This window comes from Pogoniulus pusillus, chromosome 30 (genome assembly GCF_015220805.1).
Source record: "Pogoniulus pusillus isolate bPogPus1 chromosome 30, bPogPus1.pri, whole genome shotgun sequence".
Classification (NCBI taxonomy): domain Eukaryota; kingdom Metazoa; phylum Chordata; class Aves; order Piciformes; family Lybiidae; genus Pogoniulus; species Pogoniulus pusillus.
In genome coordinates this window covers 17,252,930-17,261,064 of record NC_087293.1, presented here as the reverse complement: position 1 = coordinate 17,261,064, position 8,135 = coordinate 17,252,930, and the positions used below count along the sequence as shown (strand labels likewise).

Sequence of the window (8,135 nt, the reverse complement as noted above, 5' to 3'; positions counted from 1 at the left end):
TCTCTCTACCTGGGGCTGGGGAGTAGTTTACAGTGCTGAATGTGTTCAAGTGTGCAGCTTCTCCAGGCTGGCAGAAAGCTTACTGTGAGCCGCTGCTGCAGGGGCTGGGAGGGGCTCGGGCAGGTAGCTGGGGGCCTCTGCCGCTGCTGCAGGGGCTCGGGCAGGTAGCTGGGGGCCTCTGCCGCTGCTGCAGGGGCTCGGGCAGGTAGCTGGGGGCCTCTGCCGCTGCTGCAGGGGCTCGGAGGAGCTCGGGCAGGTAGCTGGGGGTCTCTGTCTTTGGGCTGCGGCTGGGAGCTGCGTGTTTCTAAGAACAGCCGCGGATGGCGTCCGGCGGCAGTGTCAGTAACAATCAGGTCCTCAAAGGGGCAGCGCAGAGGAGGAAGTGTGGGAAAATACCAGCGCTGCTCGTGCTGGAGCGCAGGCGGCCGCGGAAGCGGCTCCGGAGGAGCCTCAGCTGCCATCCTGAAGGGTTGCCTCAGACCTCCAGCAGCTGCTGTGCCTGGGTTGCTTCCTATTGTTTGCTGAGCTCCTTCACGCTCTGGCACAGCAGCTGCTTGCTTGCTTGCCGCAGGAATCAAAGCCGATCTGTGTTGATGTGCCTCTGGAAAGCCTTCCTGCCCAACCAGGTCGCCCTGTGAGCTTGTTGAGTTTCCAGATGTCTTGGGATCAGCTTTGCTGTTGCCTTTTGAGATGCCCCCAAGTGTGTCCAGTCTCTTTCAATGGTCGTGATCCAGAGTTGAAAAGGGTGTGAAGGGTCCAGGGGATGTGTGCAGGAAGTGTCGTGGGAAGGAGGAGGCAGCATGGTTTAGAGAGAACTGGAAGTGTCTAGCGGCAGGAAGGAAGGGATGGCAACGGCACCACACACTGCAGTGCCTTCTGGCAAACATGTGTCTGAGATGGACCTTCAGATGTCTCTAAAGCAGTTGCTGGGAGCAGCATGAGCCTCTTGAATAGAATTTTGGACAACTTATTTCTTGTGTCCTAAGGGTCACGATTTTGAGGCTTTCTTGTTTCAAAAGGGAAAAAGAAGCTCTAGGGTCTCATCACTAAAGAGTGCTCCTTGCTTCTCCTGGCAGCACTCTCCACCCTTGAAAGAAGTGTCTCTTCCAAACAGCACAGGGCAAGGATCAGTAGAAAAATGAACAGGGGCTCAGTTTTTCCTAATCTCTCCACTCCCATCCCCATTCTCACCTTTAGCTGTTGAAAAGTCATAATAGCTGCGATGGCACCAAGGAAAAGGAAGGACAAGTTGATCATCAGGAGAAGCTGGAGAAGACCTCCTTGGGAATCCAAGGTGCAGTGGGTCCAGAGAGTGAGAGCTGGGGCAAGAAGAGACTAATTTCATTGAACTGGAACATCTCAGTAAGACTGGCTCCAGCCTGCTGGAGAGATGCGCTGCCTCCCTTGGCAGAAGGCCTTCTGTGGAGCTCACCGTTCCCTGGAGACTCTTAGGCTCCAGGGTGTATTTGCTTTATAGGGCTCTGGAGAAAGTTGAGTTTGATTAGTTGCCAGGAGTCACTTTATCAAGAGTTCTTGTGGCAGTCTCCTCAACAGGACACTGCTTTGGGTGTGTGTGAATAAACTCGCTCACAGCTTGGGCCTGCAGACTTCATCTGCAGCTCTTCAGCAGAGAAGCAATTTGGCATGGGGGGCAGCTGGGGTTACTGTAGACAGAAAGGGGTTAGCATTGATCCCCTTTGGTGCTAGGATGGACTTGGGAGTTATGTGGAGTAGCCTAAATCCTTGATGTGCCTTTGAGAAGGGGCTCCAGGATGCTGCTGGATGTAGAAAAGTCTCCAAGGTGTGGGAGCAGGCTGGAGGGTTGCAGTGGATGGGAAATCTTGGGCACGAAGAAAGATTTGCACAGAAGGTGTTTGGGAGGAATTCAGGGGAGCAGGAATGTGCTGAGAGGTGCAGAGGCTTGCACAGATGGTGCTGGCATGAGACCCAGGTATGACTTGCTGGGGAAGGACTCTGGGAAGGATGTACTCTTACAGCCCTCCTGGAGTCACTGCAGAGGGTCAGCCCTGCCTGACGTGCACAGAAGGTTGACTTCATGTGGTCTGTACATGACTGAGGCAGAGCTAATGCTTGGAGGATTCTCCTTTCCATATAGGTTGTCTTGTTTCAGCAGCATTTCCAGATCCAAACCCAAGCCTGTCTGCTTCCTGAGCATGAGCCCTACCCAAAAGCAGAGCAGTCCAGCCGTGCTGCATGGACAGGACGAGCCTGCTGAGACAGCACTGCAAAGCAGTAAAGCTCCACCACACTTGCTCTTGGTGTTTGCTAAGTTTAGCTGCCTAATAGTTCTCTCCCAATTTGTTTTGGGCATCAAAGTGCACTGAATCATACCAGAGAGGTTTTGCTTTAGAGCCCTGAGCTTTTGGCCTTCTTCACAGTAAAACACATCAAGGGTAGCTACAACCACACTAGATCCTCAGGGTGTGCAGGCAGCTATCCCTGGCAGACTGGGGTGGTGTCGTGTGTCATTCCCTGTCTTGGCTGTCTGCTGGGACTGTTCACACAAGGCTGTGTTCAAACCAAGACTGGAACCTGTTCTGAGAGCATGCCTTGCTTCCCCATCCCAGGAGCTGGAGTTCCTGCTCCTGGCCTGCTGCACATGCTGGCACTAGAAAACAATTCCTCTTCTAATTTAAATGTTTCATGAATAGAGTTGTTGCTTTCCTCCTGTTTGTCACTTAGCAGTGGGAAGGGAGGGAGGGGTGGGAGAACCTGTGCATGCAGATGTATTTAAAGTGCGTTGACCAAAGGTTTTCTTGAATCTGTGAAGTTTTCCTATCTGTGAAGTCATCAGACTGCTGGGCAGTGAGGAGCTGCTGGTGCTGCTGAGTCTGTCTTGGTTACATTTCTTAGTAAGCGTTAAAATAATAAAGTATGTTTGTAAAAGGGAGTGTGAGTGCCTCTGTCCCAGGCAGATGGGGCTGGCCGGCCCTGCTCTGGGCGTGATGTTCTTAGCTGTCTCCACAGCCTGATCCTTCCCGAGAGCTCTCCCTGGCACTGTTCTTTTGCAGGAGGTGCTAGCACGGATAAGGTGGCAGACCCAGCAGGTCTGGAAGACTCCTCACATCCCTGGCTTTTGGGGACCTGTCATCTTGGCACTAAACGCTCGGAGCTGTGTACTGAATAGGAGGCAGAGTGTTGCATCTGCCCAAACCACACAGCACAAGCTGGTGGAGCCAGAGCCAGACTGTGGAACCCCTCGGCCAGCTGTGACCAGGGCATCCCAGCCTGCCACCTCCTCTTCCACATGGCCCTGCTGCTGCACCTCTCACTTTCTTGCAAGGCCATCACAATTTCAGACCTCTGCCCTGTTCTGCCAATGCTGTTCAGGCTGAGCAGCTGAATCAGTCTGGAAATGCAGGCAGTGAATCCAGATGCTGCTGTGGTGGCTCAGGCCAGTTCTGAGCAATGCTGACAGGATGTAGCAGGATTCAATCCCAGCTTTGTCCAGCTGGCAGCTACCACTTGTGTCTGTGAGGGAATCAGTGAAGGTCTGTACAATGCAGAGCTTTTGGAAGTGATGCAGGCTCACCAGATAGCCATCAGTCCCTGACCATTCCCTCTTCTGGTTCACTTTGCAGCTGGGCAGAAGGCCCCTCTGTGGAGAGGTGCTGGCACCCTGGTGCTCTGCAGCTGTTCAACCAACTGTGTAATTGCAAAGCTTTCTGATTTCCCCCTCCTTTCTCAAACAATGTGCATTTTGTTCTGCAGCATCAAAGACCAGGAGCCCGGAGGAACAATGGGCATCGGCAGGAGCCTGGGGGGAACAATGGCCCTACCTGGGCTGGGGAAGAAAGTACTGAAGAGAACAGAGAGAGCTCCCAGTTTAGCAACACAGTTGGCCCAGTTTGGAGATCTCTGCGCAGAAATCCACAGCGTGGCTCAGTCACCCAGAGGAAGGACTGTGCAGGGCTACGGCTGTTGACTCAGATTTGTCTTGAGGACAGGGTAAGACGGAGTGCAGCAGATGGCATTTGTGAATGGTGAGGTAGAACAGGGCTATGGAAGATGGCATTTTCCCTACTAATGGCTGGAGAATGTTTTTGGCCAAAGAGCTTTTCAGAGTACTTGAAGCAGCAGGATCCTCCTTGCCACTTCTGCCCCAAACAGGAGGCTTTGCTCCTAAGAAGAGTAGGTAGGAGTGTCTGCTGTGCTCCTGACCACTGCGTGTTCCCAGGAGAGGGTGCAGGGAGTTAAGATCTCAGCACCTTGTCTGAGGCTCTGTGAACCTCACGACTTACTCCCACAGGAAGGATTTCCACCGTCTTGTGTTTGAATGAAGCTAGCAAGTGAGGAGTGAGACTCTCCACGTGGTCAGTCAGGGGAGGGAGAGAGACCTCTGCCAGCTCAGAGTGACCTTCTCTGATCCCCAAACAAAGTCCTCAGGTTAGATGTAACTCCCTGCAGGCTGGAGGCTCTCCGAGTAGCAGGTGGAGCTGGATTTCTCCCTAACTTCCCAGCCTCCTCTTCAGTGCTGTTCTGAGAAGAATGAGGGGACGCTGCCGAACGCTGGAGAGGTCTCCTCAGAAATGACCCAGCGGATGGGACTGGGGGAGGAGTTGTGTCGGTAAGGTGAGTGGCTCTTAGAAGCACGATCGCCTCTGCTGTGTGACTGCTGAGATCCTGCAAGGAAAGAGGTACCCTGAGGTCAGAAAATCAGGAATTCGTTTCAAGAGCTGAAGTCCTTGCAACACACAAAATTATCTCGGTCTGGGTCGGAGCAGCATGGAGAGTTCCTAGCGTGCTGGAGGCGAGGACTGCAGAAAGAGCTTTCTGCAAGTTCAGGCCAAGCTGTGTGAAGGTGAAGTTGTTTGAGTGCACATCCACACTGTGTGGTCTGAGTCTGCTGTACTGAACTCAGACTTGGGACTGTGGATTCTGGGAGTGTACAGCTGCAATCCAGAGAGGTGACTGCAACTTCTACAGAGCCCAGGACAGTCTTTAGACCTGCTAGCTTGGACACCTGACAGCACTGGAGCTGCAGTTGCTCAGGCTTTGGTTGCCAAGGACTTGCCCAGAACTCTAGGCTGCTCTGAGTTGGGTTTGTTTCCTTGCTTAAGGCAAGGAGATCAGGAAACAGCTCATAGTGACAGGGAAGCAAGTCCCTGTGCTGCATGAGCTATCTTGCTGCCTCGGCTGGCCTGATGGGGATATCTTTTGGGCTCATGCCAGTCCAGGGTATTAGTTCTAAATGGGAGTTAAGCATTTCTCAGCTGGATTGCTGGAGAACTTACAGGTGCATCATTTGGCTGTGAACGCTTGTGCCTGGGGTGTGAGGTTCCCAGGGATGCAGAGCTCTTGTGCAGTGTGGTGATTGCATCCAGGGGGGAAAAGTTCCTAATAAATGGAAATGAGCAGCCTGGATCAGTTTCTATGGAGAGTGCAAAACAAGCCTGGGCCATCTCAGGGTAGGCTGCACTCAGGGTGCCTCTTGAACCCATGTCCTGTTATTGTTGGTGTGGAACGTGAGGGTCTGGGCCAATGAAAATAAGGAAGGTGGCTTGACAGACAGAGATGTTATCTTTTGGAATCGTCATGACCTTTCTAGAGCATAACAAATGAAGTTGAGTCAGGAGTTGGCAAGTGCCCTATAACATGCAGTCCTGGTGTGGGGACTCGGCAGAGCGTTCTGCTTAGCAATGCACTCTGGTAGCTTTGTTTGCCAAGTTCCTATTTTGGAGGTGTGCTGAAGGGCTGAACAGTGGCAGGTGCTGAAGCCTTCTTTGGGGCAGGTGCACTGGACCTGCTGTCTCTGGCCATGCTGATCCAGGCTGGGTGAAGGTCATTTTGAATCCATGCTGATACAGCTTTTTACCACGGGGCCACAGAAAGCAAAGCAGTGCCTTGGGGAGAAGGATGCTGGTTGCAGTGGCCTGAACCGTGGGGCAAAGGAGACTCCCGACCTTCACCATGGCTGTGTGACCTGTCAGGCATTCAGTCAGCACTGAACAGAATTGTTTCCTGTACTGCTGCCTTCCAGCAGCTCTGCTCCTGTGATACTGAGCAGTTCCATCAGCCAGAGGCTGTGGCCAGTTTTGCAGGTGACAGGAATGGGAGCTCTAAGCCTTGCCTGCTGCCAAGCAAACCCCTGCCATGCCAGCTCCTGTTAACTATGACTGTGAGCAGCCACAGCCAGGTTCTGAGCTTGCCCTGGGAGCAAGGGGCTGTGGCATTCCAGACTCCTTTGCAGGCAGCTGGGGATCACCTGCTGCTAAACTGAAGTTTCTCCATTGTGAAGTTATTCCACAGAGCCAAAAGACACTGGGCAGAAGAGGACTAATGTTTGTGTCCCCAGTCCCAGGGAGGATACAGAGGGAGAGCTGAAGTTAATTCTCTGCAAAGGCAGAGTCTGGGGGGGAGAGGCAGCAGGGTGCTGGGCTACGTGAGCACTCAGCACCTGAAGGTGAAGGACAGCTGGCTCCCTGGGTTCTGAGGTGCCTGCCATGTGGGAGCAATCCGGTGCTCCCAGTGTTTCCTGCCCTTCTTTATATGCATGCCAAAAGCAGTAAGAGAACAGGGTGGGGACAAAAAGTCTCAGACCCTCCTCAAGATCCTCCTCTAATTCCAGAAGGATCAAAATGCTAAAGGTTGCATTATAAAAACAGAAATAGTCTTTTCTCCCACCACTGCTAACTCAACGCCACAGCTAAAGCTGGGAGCCAGCTGTGCTCTACAGCTGCATCCTCTCTGGATCCATGAGAAACAGCATTTTGATTTCTTTCCAGAGGAAACATCCAGCAGTATCCTTGCCTCACAGCCTGCAGAGCTCACCCATGCCACAGCCATCTGCAGCTCACTTCAGCTCAAGATCCTGTGCTCCTTGCGGACTGAGCCAAGGCTTGGGAATCACAGCTTGCCATCAGAAACCTTCACAGCTTGCTTCCCGCCAAGCCCCCTCCCGCACTGAGTTCAGATGATCTCTCCCTCCCTGCCCTGTGGCAGAGCCGGGAAGCACAGGCAGTGTGGCAGAAGCAGAGCCTGTCTGTGCCTTTCTGTGGCCCAGCGCTGCCTGCACCTTCGGAGGCTGCTGTGGAGGGGCACTGCGGTGCTGCAGGGGGGATGTGCTCGCTGGATGCTGACCGCAGGCGCTGCTTCCCGTGCAGGAGAAGCTCCCCATCAGCACCTCACTTAGCAGCACAATGCGGGACACACGATCCTTCCAGGAGGGTTTCATGCTTTCTTCCCATCAAAAGCACACTGCTGCAGCCTGGGCCTGGGATGGCAGTGACACAGATGATGCTTGAGGCCGAAGGCTGTGTGTCAGCCAGGCCCTGCAAAAGGCTGCTGCACAGACACTTCACTCTCTCTGGAGGGAGCTCTTATGGACAGAGCCATGAGTCTGGTGGTTTCCAGGTGGCTGTGTTCTGTGTTCTCTGTGCCGCATGAATCCCAGCACTGTAAAGCTCCTGTCCCTGTTCTGCTTACTAAAGAGATGCATCTGCTGATGCCAGCTCCCAGGTAAGACACACACAGGAACCTGCTGCCTCCCAGCACCTGTGGCCTTTGGCCTCTGCTGGTAGTGAGGCATCCCAAGGAAACTAGAAGTGACTTAAAGCTCTTTATCTGCTCATCTCTGGTCAGTTGCAGAGGGAGGAGCAGTGGCAGCTCTCCAGCAGGTGAGACCCTCCAGCCAGCTAGCCAGACAAGAAAAATAAACACAGGAAACAGCATCCATGCAATAAGGAAGAGAGGAGAGGCTGAGAGAGCTTTCTGCTGCATGTGTGTTGGGGGTAGCACAAAACTTGGAGCTCTCTCTAGCAGGAGCAGATGGTGAACCTTAACCCAAAGGAAGGAGTTGCTGCCTGGGCAGAGGAAAGGAAAGAAAAGGAGGTTTCTGTTTTGCCCACGCAGAGTAAGAGTTGCTCTCTAGGGTACAGGGTCTGTGGAATGGAGACCTTGGGTCCAGATGTGGGTGACTTAGTGCTTTGCTTTAGGGCAGGGCCTCTGATTAGCTTTGCACTACCTGCCTGGTTCTCTTGAAAGCAGTTCTGAGGGTCTCTGCATTGCTGGAAACTGCTTTGTCTCTCCTGTGAAACCCATTCCTTGAACTCTTGGCTTCTGCTTTGCTTCCCCCTCAGATCCTGTAGGCTTTTGAGAGCCCCCCACATTGCTCA

The 8,135-nt window shown here is 53.3% G+C and overlaps 1 long non-coding RNA gene across 1 annotated transcript; it reads left to right on the top strand.

The window, feature by feature from the left end:
* Positions 1–172: 172 nt before the first annotated feature.
* Positions 173–2,907, top strand: LOC135188763 (uncharacterized). The gene is made up of 2 exons (XR_010307823.1): positions 173–205; positions 257–2,907. It is a non-coding gene; the product is annotated as an uncharacterized LOC135188763 (long non-coding RNA).
* The last annotated feature ends 5,228 nt before the right edge of the window (positions 2,908–8,135 follow it).